Source organism: Phyllobates terribilis, unplaced genomic scaffold (genome assembly GCF_046119375.1).
Source record: "Phyllobates terribilis strain yellow unplaced genomic scaffold, ASM4611937v1 Scaffold_13__5_contigs__length_258822181, whole genome shotgun sequence".
NCBI classification, from domain to species: domain Eukaryota; kingdom Metazoa; phylum Chordata; class Amphibia; order Anura; family Dendrobatidae; genus Phyllobates; species Phyllobates terribilis.
The window spans coordinates 45,360,994-45,380,386 of NW_027362773.1; the positions used below are offsets into that span (position 1 = coordinate 45,360,994).

The 19,393-nt window shown below is 51.5% G+C and overlaps 1 protein-coding gene across 7 annotated transcripts in view; it reads left to right on the forward strand.

Annotated features, from left to right (window-relative positions):
• The window catches only part of METTL15 (methyltransferase 15, mitochondrial 12S rRNA N4-cytidine), a 410,148-nt gene that overhangs the window by 382,131 nt on the left and 8,624 nt on the right, over window positions 1–19,393 (forward strand). The window lies entirely within an intron of this gene.

The window sequence follows — 19,393 nt, forward strand, 5'->3', positions numbered from 1 at the left end:
TGCTCTTGCTCACCGCTCCAGGCGGTCTCGTCCTGCTCTGCTCTTGCTCATCGCTCCAGGCGGTCTCGTCCTGCTCTGCTCTTGCTCACTGCTCCAGGTGGTCTCGTCCTGCTCTGCTCTTGCTCACCGCTCCAGGTGGTCTCGTCCTGCTCTGCTCTTGCTCAGCGCTCCAGGCGGTCTCGTCCTGCTCTGCTCTTGCTCACCGCTCCAGGCGGTCTCGTCCTGCTCTGCTCTTGCTCACTGCTCCAGGCGGTCTCGTCCTGCTCTGCTCTTGCTCACCGCTCCAGGCGGTCTCGTCCTGCTCTGCTCTTGCTCCCCGCTCCAGGCGGTCTCGTCCTGCTCTGCTCTTGCTCACCGCTCCAGGCGGTCTCGTCCTGCTGTGCTCTTGCTCACCGCTCCAGGCGGTCTCGTCCTGCTGTGCTCTTGCTCACCTCTCCAGGCGGTCTCGTCCTGCCCTGCTCTCGCTCACCGCTCCAGGCGGTCTCGTCCTGCCCTGCTCTCGCTCACCACTCCGGGCGGTCTCGTCCTGCCCTGCTCTCGCTCACCTCTCTGGGCGGCCTTACTCTGCTTTGTTTGTCCGCCACATCTGTGGTTCTGTTCCAGAGTCCCAGTGTGTACTGGGTCCTATCCCGCCTGTGTGCCTACCTGCTAGTGCCTTCCTGTCTGCACTCTAGCCGTGCTTGCCTGTACCCCCCTGCCTGCATACCCGCCTGCCTACATACCAGTCTTGCCTGCCTATTCCCACCAGTCTGTGTGCCAGCCTAACCAGTCTGTTCCTGTATTCCCCTGTGTGGGTCAACAGCCGTGTCCGGGGTCTGTCCTGAGTAGCACCTGGTCCCTCTGCTCGGTTCCTCCTTGGTGCACTGGCATCATATGCCGTCGTGCGACCCTGGTCGGATCGGGTGAATACCTAGTTACGCCCCTCCAGGCATTCACTCTCCGGCACGGTCCAATGGAATCACACGCACACGCCGCTCAGCCCGGGCGTGTGCATTACAGCATGCTCAGGCCATGGTTCCCGTTGAGCCCCACGGCCTTCGCTCTCTGAGATGTTTTCCAGCGAATACGTGCATTAAAAATAAATAAATTAATTTTTTTTTCCTTAGCTGAGTTCCAGGCGAATTACGCGTCCGTCCAGATGGATCTATCAGCTCTCGTTCCTGCGGATCCGCCACGTTACTTTGGGGATCCAAGACAGAGTCGTGCATTTGTGGAGCAATGCATGCTACACTTCAAGTTCTACCCTCTATGTTTTCCCACAGATCGGGTTAAGGTGGGATTCATGATGTCTTACCTAGCGGGTGATGCCTTGAACTGGATCATTCCCCTATGGGACGCACAGGATCCTATCGTCCTAGAAATAATGGCCTTCCTGGTGGCCTTTCTAATGGTCTTCGATGATCCTAACCCGGAGGCTCCTGCTGAAGCTTCACTTCCCAGTATCCCGAAGCAGCCCCGATGGGTAATGTGTGTGGGTAGCGCAATAGTCCTCCAGCCCAATGAGACTACTGCCCACCCAGAATCCTCACAGGCTGACTACACTCTCCGGAATACTTCTCCCAACCTCAAGAGGCAGTCCAGACATGCTAGACGTAGAGGCAAGCCGTCACGCCAGGGTCTGTCCTCCCTGAGACCTCCTGACCCCAACCTTGAAGTCCCTACTGAAACTTCATCTCCCTGTATCCCGGAGAAGCCCCAACGGGTAATGTGCGTGGGTAGTGCACCAGTTCTCCTGCCCGAAGAGACTGCTGCCCACCCAGAATTCACACCGGAGGACCCCCTGTTGCCTCCTGAATCCCCTGGGACACCACTTGAGGACAATTGGAGAGAGACTTCCCTATACCCTGCACCTGATACCTCGCCCGCTTCGTCCAGTGAGTCCGACCTAGTGTTCTCCGAAGCAGAGGTTACCCCTGAGTCTCTACACCCCTCCGATCAGGCGGAGGATCTCCAGTTGTCTCCTGAACCCTTCGGGGTGCTACCTGGTAGCGAATGGACAGAGACTTTCCTATACTCGGTACCTGATACCTCGGCTGCTTCATCCAGTGAGTCCGACCTAGTGTACTCTGAAGCAGAGGTTACCCATGAGTCTTTACACCCCGCTGACCAGGCGGAGGACCTCCAGTTGTCTCCAGAACCCATCGGGGTGCCACCTGGTAGTGAATGGACAGAGACTTTCCAATACTCGGTACCCGATACCTCGCCTGCTTCGTCCAGTGAGTCCGACCTAGTGTACTCTGAAGCAGATGTTTTCCCCGAGCCTCTGCACCCCTCCAACCCGGTGGAGGACTTCCAGTTGTCTCCTGTACCCTCTGGGGTGCCACCTGAAAATATGTGGAGAGAGACTTCCTTGTGTGCTGTTCCTGGTACTCCACCCGTTTCGTCTGTTGCTGAGGATGGCTGGATAGGAGGTAGCATCCTAGCTAACCAGATGAGACCAGTTTTTCCTGTGGACAGTGGAAGTGATCTCCTTGAAGTGAAGGATTGGCCCTCGAATTCCCTGCGGAAGATTCTGGCAGGCCTGAAGAAGAGGGGGCGTAAGGGGGGGGTACTGTAACATACCTGGCGGCATCCTTGCATAGTGGTCCATCTCCCACTGTGCAAGAGCGCGCACTTGATCTCCAGTCCAGAATGTCTCTCTGGCTTCCCTCCATGCTGTCTGTTTGTGTCTGTTTCTGCTGCTTAAGGGCGGCGCCCGATCACTTCCTGCTTTTTGTACCTGCTGTGGGTCACACCCCTTGTGCGTCCTCAGCCTATTGCTGTCTTGTCACCTGGTATTTAACCCAGCTGCCCCAATCAATCCCTGCCTGAGCATTGTGTTTCATTCAGTGTGTGCTTTCACTCTGAAGGTGCCAGGTCCCGTTCTGTGTTCTCTTGTCTGCCTATCCTGGAGGCTGTATTTCCAGGCCTGTCTGAACACGCTCCTAGCCTGTTCCTCCTGCCTTCTAGGGGCCGATTACCTAGACCCGCTCCTGTATCTTGTCTGTCCTGTCTGAACACGCTCCTAGCCTGTTCCTCCCTCCTTCTAGGGGCCGATTACCTAGACCCGCTCCTGTATCTTGTCTGTCCTGTCTGAACACGCTCCTTGCCTGTTCGTCCCGCCTCTCTGGGGGCCGTATTCCCAGACCCGCTCCTGTATCCCGCTGCAGTGTCGGTCTCCTCCGTACACTCAGCTCCAGTCTGAACTCTCTCCTATCTTTTACCTGTTTTTTCTCTATGTCCGTTCCTTTCCTTTTTCTGCAGAGTCTGAACTCGTACCTAACTCCTGCTTGTTGTCTCTGTACTCCCGTTTGTGAGTTTGTGGTCCACTCGCTACTTCACTGCAAGTACCCTGTGGGTATCTAGCTCTGCCTTTCCCTTCCTGTCTGTTCCGTGTGAACAGAGCCCTGTCCGTCCTGCTCTGACTCCTTGCTCACTGCTCCGGCAGCCTTGCTCCACTCTGACCCTTTTGCTCACTGCTCCGGCAGCCTTGCTCCTGCTCTGACTCCTTGCTCACTGCTCCGGCAGTCTCGCTCAGCTCTGACCCTTTGCTCACCGCTCCTGGCGGTCTCTTCCTGCTCTGCTCTTGCTCACCGCTGCAGGCGGTCTCGTCCTGCTCTGCTCTTGCTCACCGCTGCAGGCGGTCTCGTCCTGCTCTGCTTTTGCTCACCGCTGCAGGCGGTCTCATCCTGCTCTGCTCTTGCTCACCGCTGCAGGCGGTATCGTCCTGCTCTGCTCTTGCTCACCGCTCCAGGCTGTCTCGTCCTGCTCTGCTCTTGCTCACCGCTCCAGGCGGTCTCGTCCTGCTCTGCTCTTGCTCACCGCTCCAGGCGGTCTCGTCCTGCTCTGCTCTTGCTCACCGCTCCAGGCGGTCTCGTCCTGCTCTGCTCTTGCTCACCGCTCCAGGCGGTCTCGTCCTGCTCTGCTCTTGCTCACCGCTCCAGGCGGTCTCATCCTGCTCTGCTCTTGCTCACCGCTCCAGGCGGTCTCGTCCTGCTCTGCTCTTGCTCACCGCTCCAGGCGGTCTCGTCCTGCTCTGCTCTTGCTCACCGCTCCAGGTGGTCTCGTCCTGCTCTGCTCTTGCTCACCGCTCCAGGCGGTCTCGTCCTGCTGTGCTCTTGCTCACCGCTCCAGGCGGTCTCGTCCTGCTCTGCTCTTGCTCACCGCTCCAGGCGGTCTCGTCCTGCTCTGCTCTTGCTCACCGCTCCAGGTGGTCTCGTCCTGCTCTGCTCTTGCTCACCGCTCCGGGCGGTCTCGTCCTGCCCTGCTCTTGCTCACCGCTCCGGGCGGTCTCGTCCTGCCCTGCTCTTGCTCACCGCTCCGGGTGGTCTCGTCCTGCCCTGCTCTCGCTCACCTCTCTGGGCGGCCTCACTCTGCTGTGTTTGTCCGCCACATCTGTGGTTCTGTTCCAGAGTCCCAATGTGTACTGGGTCCTATCACGGCTGTGTTCCTACCTGCTAGTGCCTTCCTGTCTGCACTCTAGCTGTGCTTGCCTGTACCCCACTGCCTGCATACCCGCCTGCCTGCAAACCAGTCGTGCCTGCCTATTCCCACCAGTCTGTGTGCCAGCCTAACCAGTCTGTTCCTGTATTCCCCTGTGTGGGTCAACAGCCGTGTCCGGGGTCTGTCCTGGAGTAGCACCTGGTCCCTCTGCTCGGTTCCTCCTTGGTGCACTGGCGTCGTATGCCGTCGTGCGACCCTGGTCGGATCGGGTGAATACCTAGTTACGCCCCTCCAGGCATTCACTCTCCGGCACGGTCCAGTGGAATCACACGCACACGCCGCTCAGCCCGGGCGTGTGCATTACAAAGGTTATGTAAAACATTTTCTAGCAGCATATTAAACTCTTCATATAAAACATTCTTAGGCAAAACACATTCTTGTATCATGGCCGTGGTGCAACTTGCGACCAGGTATTCATCCTTCTTTTAAGTGCCAAAACTTCAGTAAACTTTTAAACATGAGGGACTCTCTGTCCCGAGGTAGACGTTGCTGTCTCTTTATAAAACCAGTAGGGGGCGCTTTAGGAAGCGCAACTATTTACAGGGGTTTGGCCGTTCCCAGTCCTCGGCCGGTTTTGGAAAAGGGGGTGGCTGCTCTCAGTCCTCAGCCAGGTAAAGGAAAGGGATGGCTGCCCTCAGTCCTCAGCCAGGTAGGGGATATAGGGGGTAACGTTCACACAGTCAACAGTTCCATAACAGTCCCAACGGGGACCACACTTTAATCTGGATACGGTTCCAAAACAGTTCTCTTTAACAGTTCTTGTACCCTGACGGGTAACTATGTACATTGGCGCTTTTTCTTACTCTCTACAGTCATCCTCCATATGCGCCTTGCTTCCCCTGGTGGCAATCTTCAGACCCGTCCGGGCCCTCTTGGTACTCTGGATCTGAGTAGCGCTGTTACTCCTCCTCTACTACTCTGTGGACGTGGAGGGCGTACCATCCCTTCACGCCTTGGTGTCGGGTGTAGGACACCACGTCTCCTGGATATAGGTCCCGCCCTCGATGACCTTCTGGCAGGTGGCTCTCTACATCCCTCCGGATCACAAACACGTCGCTGATGGTCTCAGGATCTTTGATGAAACCCCAGCCATGCTCCATGTGGAATTTTACGACAGTCCCGGTGACTCGGGGACCGCGGGCAGCTCGGGGATCTTGCCGGGTCTTCATCTTCTGCTCCGCACTTCGGGCTTGCAACTCCTCCTGTTTCACGCGCCGCTCTCGCTGCTCCCTCTCGAACATCTCCAGCTGTTGGCGGCAGAACTCCCGTAGGCGGGCTGCGGCCGCCCGTGTTTCCTGCGTGAACCCCATCAGGTCCTCTCCGGTCGGGTCCCACTCGTACTGAGCGTCCTCCAACGGGGGCTGGGAGGTTTCCAGAGGCTCCGGAGCAGGTATGAGGGGCTCAGATGGTACTCCAGCCTCCGCGGACGGGCTTCTCCGAAGGCGGGGGTTAACATACTCGGGGGGCCAGATGAAAGGGAGCCCATCCGGACCGGTATGCTGGGCGAACAGATCTGCGCCCAGAGGTGGTATTGCAGGGGCAGGGGGCGCGAGCGGGTTGGCGGCGCCCGGGGGTACTCAGCCTCGCGACCAGGCCCGCGGTGACCGTTTCCTGGTTGCACCCGGGGGTGGCACAGCGGAAGCAGGGGGCTCTGGCGGGGCAGCCGCGCCCGGGGGCGCTAGGCCTTGTGACCAGGCCTGCGATGGTGGTCTCCTGATCACGCCCGGGGTCAGAGGGCACGGCGTGGGGCGGGGCTCGCTGGCGGTGTCGGCGGCCTGGGAACCGGTTGGTAGCGGTGGAGGCACGGTGTCTGTGGCGGATTCAGGTACGTTGGGCTCCGCAACAGGGTGCAGGGGCAGGTCGGCGGCCCCAGGCCTTGGGGTAAGGGCGTCTCCGTTACCTGCCTCTGCTGTCGCGGCCTCCTCCGCGGCGTCGTCCTCGGCCTCCGCTCTGTTTTCACTGCCCTCTGAGGCAGGCGTGCTGCTGGGTGCCGGCGGTGTCTCCTGCTGCGGGATCACGGCCCGCCGGGCCATCTCTTCCTTCCACCCGGCAATCATGTCCTGCTGCGCCCGGACCATCCTCCAGTCCAGCTCCTCCAGCGCAGCCTGCACATACTCGGGGTCTTCCTTGGGGAGGTGTGCTAGCAGCTCCGTGAAGCTGCATGGTGGTGCAGCCTGCAGCAGGCCCCTTGCCAAGGTGTTGGAGCTGGCTCCTCTCTCCATCTCCGGGTGTGGTCTGGCCAGACTGATCCAGACCACCCCCTGCCCCGCAGTTTTCTTCTCTTTCCGCCCCCATGGGGGGTGGTCCTGGGGCATCCTGCTGACAATCACTCTCAGGGGCAGCCCCCCCACGTTGACGGACATCTCCACAGCCGCACTCATGGCTGTTGGGGGTGGACTCCTTCTTTGGTGCCATTCTGGGATCTGGCCCATGATGGGAGGTGGCTTCTTGTTGTCCTTTAGCGCGCACATTATGGCGCTCGTTCTTCTGGGGCGGGCGCCATCTTTAGTACAATGAAACAGTCTCTTTTCAGGCGCGCAATACCCGCTTGTGGCGGGTTGGTAACGATCCTGCCGACTACGCCAAAGCTGACTCGCCCCCTGGGCCGTGGGTCACTCGGAGCCGGGCAATAGGGGAACGATGGGGGTAGTAGTGGCAACCCGGTTCCGTGGCTCAGGGTGGTCAGACCAATGGTAGTCTGCTATGTGCTGTTGATAATGTCCGACTACGCCACCCGTGGATTTGCGGTCATTAGGAACCGCCGCTGCAAGGCAGACCGCTGGGGCTGATGATGTAAGCAGCTGAGATGGATGGTGTGACTCCCCAGGGGAAGAGTGCGGCCCCAGGGCAGTGTAGTGAATGGTGAGAGTGATGGTGGTGAGAGTCCCAGTGCCGATAGTGCTGGAGGAGCGAAAGAGTACACAGACAACATACTGCAGTCCAATGTCTTTTACTCACAGTTCATATGCTCCGGGTCACTTCTGTCAGCAATGACCGCCCGAGCCGTGCTGCGTCCACCAGGTGAGGGGCTCGGTCAACCCCCAGACAGTTCAGGAGCATGGCACAGGACCCCCTTCAATCCTTTCACTGACCTGCCTCACCAGTGACCAACTTTTGTCCATCTGCCGCGGACCTACGCGGGTAAACGTGGGCCCCGTTCCCCGCTGTCCTATATGGTGCCTTCCTAGCAGGTTTGATGAGGTGTTGCACCAATAAATGATCACGACCTCCGGTCTTTGGCTGAGGGTAGTTTCTCCTCCACCAACTTGGGATCCGGTACCCTTAATCTGCCTGACCCTTCACCCTGTATTCTCGTGGGTTCTTAGGGTCCCTTCTGCCTTCTTGTTCCTGAGCCCTTCTGTTCCTCTCTCTCTCTCTCTCTTCTGTCCCTTGCTGTTCCTTTCCGTGTCTGTTCCTTTCTGCTTCTGTTCCTTTCTCCTGGCTCCGGCCTTCACCCTAGGCCTGCCTCGTGAAGCTGGGCCGAGGCTGAGCCACAGCTCCCTGTCACATCTCCACTCTGCTTCTTCTCTGACTGAACTGACCCAGAACTAAGATGGTGCCCACCTTATATACCTTCCCCTAGTACATGAGCCCAGGTGACCAGCAACCAATGGGCTCCTGCCTACGCTCAGGAACCAACACCTATCTGCTCCTACATCACTGGGTATTCCTCCCCCCTCCCCACTCCAGCCAGGGACATGGTCTGTCGTACCTGCATTTCTGTCTAATGGGAGTACCGTTGAGCTGTCCCTCGGAAATGGGGTGAGTGTGCTGTATGCAGCTAACTGAGCCCTGGTCCACACTCCATCCTCACCTGGGAGTGGAATATCACACCTCTGGCAGAGGTGCAATACCCCTGTAGCGACCGAACCCTCGGGGCGCTACATTTGTCTTATTGGCACTATGGAACCAGCCTTCATTGCCAGATTCCGCAGCCCACATAGGAGTCACCTAAACTGCAGGCACCATAGAGTCGGCTAACCCGACCGCAACATGACAGGACAACGCATTGGAGGCAAAGTGACGTTGACACTACCCGGAAACAGCTGGCTTGCTGGAACCAGGCTGGGCAGGAGGGAGTACCCGTGCCAAAGACACTGCTGGGAAACAGCTGGCGGCACTGGAACCCAGGGTAAATACTAAAAACAGAGTGGAGCCAGAGGCCTAATTGGAGCAACTTTAAAATCAGTGCAGTAGACTAGTAGTGTGAATGTGGACAGAGCAAGAGAAATTGCCGTACACACAGCAGGGGAACAGCTGACGTTACTGAAACCCAATAACATGGCAGCAAGTGTTGACTGTGCAGACGGCACTTCTGAGCGCCAACTGGTGGTGTTGGAGCTCAGGCATAATACTGAAAACAGAGAAGCCAGAGGTGTAATTGGAGCAACTTTAAAATCTGTAGTAGTGTGAATGTGGACAGAGCAGGAGAAATTGCCGTACGCACAGCTGGGGATCAGCTGACGTTACTGAACCCCAATAACACTGGAGCTAGCGTTGACTGTGCAGACTTCACTTCTGAGCGCCAACTGGCGGTGTTGGAGCTCAGGGATTACAGTTCAGGTGGTAGAAACATGTACACAACAGGAGACCTGGATACTGTTGCCAACCAATTATTTATTCTGGAAGAGGACTGGCAAATTCATGCGAGATCCAGGCCTTGTTCATTTTCAGAAAAGTAAGCCGGTCAACGTTATCGGAGGATAGGTGCATGCGACGGTCTGTTAGTATACCACCTGCGGCACTAAAGACGCGTTCCGATAATACACTAGCAGCAGGGCAAGCCAGCAGCTCCAATGCATACTGGCTAAGCTCTGGCCATGTATCCAGCTTAGAGACCCAAAACTTGAAAGGGGAAGAACAGTGTGGGAGTACACTGAGAGGGCAAGACATGTAGTCTGTCACCATCTGACGGAAACGTTGCCTCCTGCTGATTGGAGCCGTCTGTGATGGTGTAGACATTTGTGGCGGCGGGGACACAAAACTTTGCCACATTTGGGCCATACTGGTCTTGCCTTGTGCTGAGGCGCTGCTTCTGCTCCCTCTTTGTGCAGAGCTTCCTCCACTGCCTCGACGCACTGAGCTGCTTTGTAAAGCACTAGCAGCGCTGCTCTCGGTTGGAATGGAGAACATGATGGAATGCACCAGTGCGTCTTGGTACTCCCGTATTTTACCCTCCCAGTTAAGCGGTGTTATGAGGCTTTGTAAGTTGTCCCGGTAGCGAGGATCTAGGAGGGTGGACACCCAATAATCAGCCGTGTTGAGAATGTGGGCGATGCGGCGGTTGTTTCTCAGGCACTGCAGCATGAAATCAACCATGTGCTGCAGACTGCCAACTGACCAAGAAACGCTGTCCCCTGCTTGAGGCGTGATCTCTGCCTGCTCTGCATCACCCCACCCTCGCTCTAGATACTGACTACTAGAGCATTGTGTACCTCCCTCCTCTGGACAGATGTCTTCCTCCTCCATTGACTCCTCATCCTCCTCACAAAGTGTCCCCTGCTTAGGCCTTTGTGAGGAACCACGTTGCGCAGACTGTACAGAAGCAGATGGCATTTGTGACTCCTCATCCTCCACCTCTTCCAAAACCTCCTCCCTTAGTGCTTGCAGTGTTTTTTCAAGCAGGCAGATAAGGGGGATAGTCATGCTGACTAGTGCATCATCTTCACTCGCCATCCGCGTGGAATAATCGAAGGCACGCAAAACGTGGCAAATGTCCTTCATAGAGGCCCACTGAGTGGTGGTGAAGTGTGAATGGTGCGCACTGCAACTTGTTTGCGCCTGCTGCTGCTGGTACTCCATTACTGCTGTCTGCTGCTCACACAACCTCTCCAACATATGTAACATTGATCTTGCTTTGCTGGAACGCCGCAAGTGCGCGCACTCTATGCGGACCTTGTGAAGCAGTGCATCAGGATCTGAATAGTCCCTCAAAAAACTCTGCACGACCAAGTTGAGCACATGTGCCAGACATGGGATGTGAGTGAGGTTGCCTAGGCCCAGAGCTGGCACCAGATTTCGGCCATTGTCACACACTACCATGCCTTGCTGGAGATTCGCTGGCACAAACCACACGTCGCTCTGCTGCTTGTTGGCATTCCAGAGCTCCTGCGCTGTGTGGCTTCGATTCCCCAAAGAAATTAATTTTAATACGGCCTGTTGACGTTTGGCCACGGCTGTGCTCATATCGGTCATCATAACAGGTAACCGTTCACGGGTCGATGTGGAGGTAGACCGTGACGCCTCCTGCAGCGCTGATTCAGAGGAACTGGAGTATGAGGAGGAGTCAATGTGTACAGACTGGATTCCTGCAATCCTTGGAGTTGGCAGAACACGTACAGCGCCACTCTCAAGATCTGTACCCGGCTCCACAACATTTACCCAATGGGCAGTGAGGGAAAGGTATCGTCCCTGTCCATGCTTACTGGTCCACGCATCGGTGGTCAGGTGGACCTTGCTACTGACGTCGTTTTGTAGCGCATGTTTAATTTTTCCCTCCACATGCTGTTGCAGGGCAGGGACAGCTTGCCTGCTGAAATAAAAGCGGCTGGGCACGTTGTATTGTGGGACTGCCAATGCCATAAAGTTACGGAAGGTGTCAGTCTCCACCAGCCTGAATGATAGTGTTAGAACTCTCCTGTTAGGTTTTTTCTATCATGCTGGTCACATGACCGTTTTTGCCTATTTAATCCTGCTCCGCCCTTCTGGCCTTGCTGGACTTCATTGTAATTTCTACTCTTAAGCTAGCCAGGTGCTTTGTTACCTTTCTCAGTCAGTTTAGCTAGGTCTTTTGACCTCTATGTTCCATGTTGTTTGTTTGTCTTTTTACTGCTACAATTTCTGCTAGGAGGTGTCCATCTTTCTCCCAGTCCCTAGTTCTTGTAGGGATCCCTCCCTCACATCTATAGGTCTTCGTTGAGACTAGCTGAGGACTTTAGCGGGTCTGATCGCAGGATCAGGTTCCCCGTTACATTGTAGGGATCTAGCTTAGTTCTATTGTAGGGACAGATCTCCTGTCTTTCCTTAGTGCTTGTAGCAGATCATAACAGTAAGTCCAGCCCAAAAAATTTCTCTAAGGAAAGCCCTCCAGTTTCCATCATGGTGTCGGTTCAGGATTTGGCTCAACGCCTGCAGGGACTCTCTCTGGAGGTGGCCGAGCTCCAACAACACGTGAGTAGCTGTTCTGGAGCGCATTTTGTGGAGCCAAAGGTACGATTGCCTGATTTATTTTTTGGTGAACAGCAAGATTTTTTTTCCTTTAAAAATGCTTGTTTATTGTATTTTCATTTGAGACCCAGATCCTCTGGTGATGAATCACAGCGCATAGGGTTCATAATGTCACTTTTGCGCAAAGAACCTCAGGGGTGGGCCTTTTCTCTCCAACCTAGTGATCCGTGCTTTAGATCAGTGGATAGTTTTTTTTCTGCTTTGGGGTGGTTGTATGATGATCCTGATCGTGTCTCATCAGTTGAGACATTTGAGGCAGGGATCAGGTAATGTGGAAAATTATTGTACTCACTTCCGTCGGTGGTCTGCTCAGGTGGGGTGGAACGATTCAGCTCTGAAAAGTTTGTTTCTTGCTGGGCTAGGTGAAAGGGTTAAGGATCTGCTGATTGCTTATCCTACACCTGGAAATTTGCAGGAGGCTATGCAATTAGCTATACGGGTGGACAGGAGACTGCGTGCAAGGGTTAATGAGAGTAAATCCTCTGCCATGTCAGCTCCGAGTCTTGAGAGGGTCTGTATTGACACTGGAGAGCTGATGGAGATTGGGGCGATGTCACCCCGCTCTCAGGAATAAGACCGCAGGTTTTCTGAAGGTTTGTGCTTTTATTGCGGCAAATCTGACTATTTCATTAAGAACTGTGTGCTTCGTATGAACAAAGAAAAAAAAAAGGTCAGTTACGCCCGTATAGCCTGTTTAAACACTAAGGGTGTATTTCTTTCTGCTACTACCGCAGCTCAGGAAGAATTAATTGAATTTCGGGTATTTGTGGATTGTGGTTCAACTCTGAATGTGATTGATGGGGGATTCTTGGAAAAACTTAATTTAAAACCCAAACCTTTGTCATCCCCTATTGCCTTGGTTTCTGTCGATGGCTCTCCCTTGAAATGTGTTACTCACAAGGTTTATGAATTTCCCCTCACTATTAATGGTATTCACCAAGAAAATTTGGATTTGGTGGTATTAAATAATTTGCCTTCTCCAGTAGTTTTGGGGTTGCCCTGGTTAAAATTGCACAATCCTGTACTGGATTGGTCTACCAATGAAATTAAGTCCTGGAGCCCTAAGTGTTATGACAAGTGTTGTAACGGGCGCATTGCTGCTGTGGATAAAGGGGAATTACCTGTACCTATTCAGGATTTTTGGAAAGTTTTTTCTGAGGAGGAGTAGCAAATTTTGCCTCCCCATAGAGACTACGATTGTACCATTGAATTTGTCCCTGGAGCGACTCTTCCTAAAAGTCGTTTATTTAATCTGACTATTCCTGAGAGAAAGGCTTTGGAGGAATACATACAGACGAGCTTGGCCGCCGGTCATATCAGACCCTCTAAGTCACCTGTGGCTGTTGGATTTTTTTTTGTAAAAAAAAAGGACAGCGGTTTACGTCCTTGTTTGGACTTTTGCGAGATTAATAAAATTACTGTACTCAATCCCTACCCACTGCCATTGTTTCCTTATTTTTAACCAGTTAGTGGGGGCCAAGTGGTTCTCTAAAATTGATCTCCGGGGGGCATACAATTTGTTGCGCATGAAGGAGGGTGATGAATGGAAGACTGCTTTTAACACTCCTGTGGGTCATTTTGAGAATTTGGTTATGCCTTTTGGTCTTACCAATGCACCAGCATTTTTTCAGAATCTTATTAATGACATCCTTAGACCTTTGATCGGCAAAAATGTGGTTGTGTATTTGGATGACATTTTGATTTATTCGCCTGACCTGGAGTCTCATTGGCGGAGCGTACGTGAGGTATTGCAGTTATTGATTGACAATTTGCTTTTTGCTAAGCTGGAGAAATGTGAGTTCGCTGTACAGAGAGTTAGTTTTTTGGGCTACATTATCTCCAGCGAGGGCTTTGAGATGGACCCGGTGAAAGTTCAAGCTGTGCAGGAATGGCCTAGGCCTATTGGTTTGAAATCGATACAGAGGTTTTTGGGTTTCGCCAATTATTGCAGAAAATTCATTAAAAATGTTTCTATTATTGTTAAACCACTGACCGATCTCACCAGGAAAGGTTCTAATACGGTTCAGTGGACTACTGAGGCAATTGAAGCTTTTGTGTTTCTAAAGGAGAGGTTCAGCTCTGCCCCCATCCTTATGCAGCCTGATGTGACTAAGCCGTTTTTGGTTGAGGTTGATGCTTCTTCTGTGGGGGTCGGTGCGGTGTTGTCTCAGGAAAACAAGGATGGAGTACATCCCTGTGCCTTTTTTTCAAAAAAAATTTCTGAGACTGAACTTAATTACGATATTGGTAATCGGGAATTGCTGGCTATTAAACTCGCATTTGAACACTGGCGTCATCTCTTGGAAGGTGCTGATTTTCCCATTCAGGTTTTCACTGATCATAAAAATCTGATCTATCTTGATGCTGCCAAGCGCTTGAATGCCCGTCAGGCTAGGTGGGCACTTTTTTTTTCGCGGTTTAATTTTTCCGTTACTTACATCCCGGGTACCAAGAATGTTAAAGCTGATGCTTTGTCTCGCAGCTTTTCTCCCATGGTCGGTGCTGAGGAGGAGGAGAGCATTTTACAAGAAGGTGTTGTGATTGCTGCATTCGACTCCGTTTTGGAAGATGAGATTCTTAAAGCACAGGAGAATGCCCCATCTAACACTCCCCATGGGAGGTTGTTTGTGCCTAGGACCTTTAGGAGAGATTTGTTTGTTGAGTGTCATGAGTCTCGGTTGGCAGGTCATCCTGGAATTTCTGAGACCTAGAGACTTGTGGGTCACAGTTTTGGTGGCCTGGATGGCAGAAGGAGGTCATTAAGTGGGTGCATCAATGTACTGTGTGTGCTAGATCTAAGTCTTCACATACTCCTGCTGCGGGGTTGCTTTGCCCTCTGGAGGTTCCTAGTGCACCTTGGACACATCTGGCTATGGACTTTATTACTGACCTTCCCCCCTCTGAGGGTTTCACGGTCATCTGGGTGGTCGTGGACCGTTTTAGCAAGATTTGTCACTTGGTTCCCTTCATCAAACTGCCCTGCGCTAAGACACTCGCTAAGACCTTTGTAAAGGAGATTGTCAGATTCCATGGTGTTCCTACTGACATTGTTTCTGATAGGGGACCTCTGTTCGTGGCTCGTTTTTGGCGTGCCTTTTGTGACAGATTGGGAGTTCATTTGTCATTTTCATCTGGATATCATCCTGAGTCTAATGGCCAGACAGAAAGGAAGAACCAGGATGTTGAGCAGTTCTTGCGTTGTTTTGTGGCAGACAATCAAGAGGGGTGGTCTGGGTTTCTGCCGCTTGCTGAATTTGCTCTTAACAACCATACATCCTCTTCTGCTGGGTGTTCGCCTTTTTTTTGTTGTTCTGGGAGACATCCGTCTTTTGGGTCATTCTCCAAATTGGTATCGGCTGTGCCTGAGGAGGAGAGTTTTTCCGGTGATTTGGAAAGAGTTTGGACGGATGTGCGTGGTAATCTTCAGGAGGCTAACAAAAAATCTAAGAGGTACTTTGACAGGAAACGTCAAGAGGTTTTGTTTACGGTTGGTGACATGGTTTGGTTGTCCTCTAAGAATCTGCGGTTGAGGATTCCTTCTAAAAAATTGGGCCCGAAATTTGTAGGGCCGTTTAAGGTACTTCAGATAGTTAACCAATCTGCTGTTAGGTTGGAGGTTTCTGCTTCCAGACTTGTCAGAGCGTTTCACAAGAGGTTTCCTGATAAGCCTGGGCCTATAGGATCCAGAGGATCCTCATAGAAGAGGGGGTACTGTTAGAACTCTCCTGTTAGGTTTTTTCTATTATGCTGGTCACATGACCGTTTTTGCCTATTTAATCCTGCTTCGCCCTTCTGGCCTTGCTGGACTTCATTGTAATTTCTACTCTTAAGCTAGCCAGGTGCTTTGTTACCTTTCTCAGTCAGTTTAGCTAGGTCTTTTGACCTCTATGTTCTATGTTGTTTGTTTGTCTTTTTACTGCTACAATTTCTGCTAGGAGGTGTCCATCTTTCTCCCAGTCCCTAGTTCTTGTAGGGATCCCTCCCTCACATCTATAGGTCTTCGTTGAGACTAGCTGAGGACTTTAGCGGGTCTGATCGCAGGATCAGGTTCCCCGTTACATCGTAGGGATCTAGCTTAGTTCTATTGTAGGGACAGATCTCCTGTCTTTCCTTAGTGCTTGTAGCAGATCATAACAGATAGCATTCCAAGGGCCAGTAGTTTTGCAATGCCAGCATTCAGAGCCTGTGCTCGGGGGTGGTTTGCCGAGTATGGGCGACTTTTCTCCCATGCCTGTGCTAACGATGGCTGTAGACTGGCCTGGGAGTGTGAGGATGACAGCGAAAGTGGTGCTGTGGGTGGAATTACACTGTGTCTCTGTACAACAGTGCCAGAGGTTCTTCCATGGTGATCCTGTGAGGAAGCCGAACCAGCTGTGTGTGAGCTGGAGGAAGAGGCCACAACACGAGCTGAAGAGGTGGTAGGTGGCGCTGTAGGTTGACCTAAGTCTTCAGTGTGTTTTTGTAACTCCACCACGTGCTTGGTCCGCACATGTTTCCACATATTTGTGGTATTGAGGTTGCTGACACTTTTCCCTCTTTTCACCTTCTGATTACACAGCTTGCATTTGACAAAGCAAATGTCATCTGCAACTGTGTCAAAAAAGGACCAGGCACTGCAAGTCTTGGGAGCGCCCGCTTTGGATTTTGGAAGAGCCATGCTCCTAATGGGTGCCGAAGTAGAGGCTACAGGCAACCAAGTCTGCCCCTTCCCTCTCCCTCCTTTTTGGGCCATTCGGAGAATCTCTTCCTCAGAGCTGCTCCCACCACCTTTCTGTCCCTCACGCCATGATGGGTCAAGGACCTCATCATCTACACCACCCTCTTCAAACAACTACTTCTCCTGGGTAGTCTCGACAGCAAAGTACGCACCAGAAAATGCACCTGAGTCTCTTCATCAGATGTTTACTGAGGTGTGCTGCTGACCATAGGCACTGGCCCACCCGCCTCTTCAGATTCAGAGACACAAAACAGTCACTGCATACTACCCCTTCTTCGAATTCTTGAATTCTGCTTGGCTGGCCCCCTCTTTCCAAGCCAAGAGATTCAGAGAACAGAAGTAGAGATGGCTCCTGACCAGGGCTCTCTTACTGCCTGGGCAATTTGGCAGGTGGTGAAGAGACAGATGGGTGCTCTTCAGTGCTCAGGACCTGAGAGGATCTGGAACTAATTGAAGTTGATGCGTTAGCTGCCATCCATCCGACAACGGCTTCAATTTGGTCCTCCCGCAGCAGTGGGGTATGGCTAGCTCCTACAAAGCTGCGCATAAAAGACTGTTCCCTTGTAAAACTGGGGGATGCTGAGTCACTGGTGCCCGTAGCAGGCACAGAATCCCCACGTCCTCTCCCTGCAGGCACAGAATCCTCACGTCCTCTCCCTGCAGAAACTCCACGCCCACGACCACGACCACATGTCTTACTCCCTGCCTTCTTCATCTTGGTAGACTGATAAAGATAGGCAGAAAAGTACTAAGGGCTTAGTGTGCTTATTCCTGAACAGCTGCTAACAGGTATAAGAAACACTAATTTTATAAAGTGTGGACTAGACTTTAATCTGAGCTAATGTGGCCTACACAACTGTAAAGATGAGTGTTTGGTGAACTTTATTTAGGTTTTTTTTTGTCACAAAAAGACACTGGATGTGCCCAAAGAGGTAATACCGATAGTATCACAAACTTTTTGTAGCTATTACAATGCAGGAAGGTAACCTGCAATGCAATAGATGAGGCTGCAAAAAATAGGCTAATACTAATCTGGCTGGGGCTGCAGGGCACAATGCTGCAGAAAGGCTCCTCTAACTACTCCTATATAGTGTGTTTGGAACCAGTGTAGCTGAATACGGATGGAACCACCACACTAATAGGATAAATCAGGAAAAATGATCAATTAGCAAAAAAGGACAATGTATGAGGCAGTGACGCACGCTGAGCGCACTACAACCAGACGTGGCTGAAGCACACACTACAGGGTGAGCTGCACTCACACACAGAGACCTTGCAGACAGCGGTGAACAGCACAGAGAACTGTGCACTAGCGCTGCAAGGCACAGCGATTTATAAAGTAGCTTGGGTAAAGCAGAGTAGAGCAAATAGGTAGCTAAAACTGTCCCTCAGAACAACAGCGTCCTATCCCTAACTGAATTCACAGCAGAGTGAGCTCAAAATGGCGGCGGCGGCTTTTATAGTGCATCATGACATCATTTCAGCAGCCAATCACAGCCATGCCATTAGTTAACATGCCTACATGCCTAACAGGATGTGCCCACACTTCTTAGGATCCTCATTGGCTGAATAAAATGAAACTGGCTCATTGCATTATGGGAACTTCCGCTTCCGGTATACGATATTCGAAAAGTATCGGAATGCTCAACACTACTCACGTCACAAAGGGGTTGAAGACGATGTACACCTTCATGTAGATTTTTTTATTTTTCCATTTTCTTTCTAAATGCAAAGTTAACCCCTTTATGACCTATGACATATATTTAATTAGCTGTCATGTGCTTCTAACAGCTGCAGGGAGAAATCGCAATCCACCCGCTGCTTTTAACATGTTAAATGCCGCTGTCAATCTCTGACAGCGACATTTAACATGATCTCGCCCTGTGGCCGGTGCTCATAACAGATCAGCATTTTTGTTACACATAGCAGGGCTGGAGACCCACTATGTGTAACACAAGCGATCAGATGATTGCAGCTTCTAGTCTGCCATAGAGACTATTGAAGCCAGTAAAAAAAAAAAAAAAAAATGTTTAAAAATATTTAAAAAATATAAAAGTTCAAATCACCCCCCTTTGACCCTATTTAAAATAAAACAATAAAAAATTCACATATTTGGTATTGCCCTATTCAGAACCGCCCGATCTCTCAATATATAAAAAGAATTAACCCAATCGGTGAACTCCAGAATTACGTTTTTTGGTCACCGCAACATTTAAATAAAATGCAATAACGGGCGATCAAAACATTGTCTCTACCCCAAGATGGTATCAATAAAAACGTCAGCTCGGCACTCAAAAAATAAGCCCTCACCAGATCCTTGGAAAATGGTGCTTTTTTTTTTTGTTTTTTTTTTTTGTTTACAAACTTTGGATTTTTTTCACCACATAAATAAAAAAGAACCTATACATGTTTGTTATATATGAACTCATAATGACCTGTAGAATCGAATCATAACGGCAGGGCAGTTTTAGTATTTAGTGACCATGGTAAAAAAAATTGTGAAATTGCACTTTTTTTTGCAATTTCACCGCACTTGGAATTTTTTTCCCCATTTTCCAGTACACTATGTGGTAAAATCAATGGTGTCGTTCAAAAGTACAAATCATCCTGCAAAAAACAAGCCCTCACAGCCAAATTGACACAAAAATAAAAACGTTATGGCTCTGGGAAGAAAGGGAGCAAAAAACGAAACCGCAGAAACGGAAAACCCAAGGTGGTGAAGGGGTTAAGCAACTTTCTAAATAATCTTCTAGTTTGCTGTCTACAGAAGAGTGTCTGTTTGTAGCTTATGTAGCTGCCTGCTTTTGCAAAAATGTTATAAATCTAACAGAACTCTTGGCTTTTGGTTGCAACAAATAGCAGCAGGGAGGGGAGAAGGCTGTTGAAATCTATCTCCAGTAGGGCAGAGTAAATGGGTTGTAGAAAAGGATGTAAGAACATGGAGATCATTGAAGATAGCAATACCCA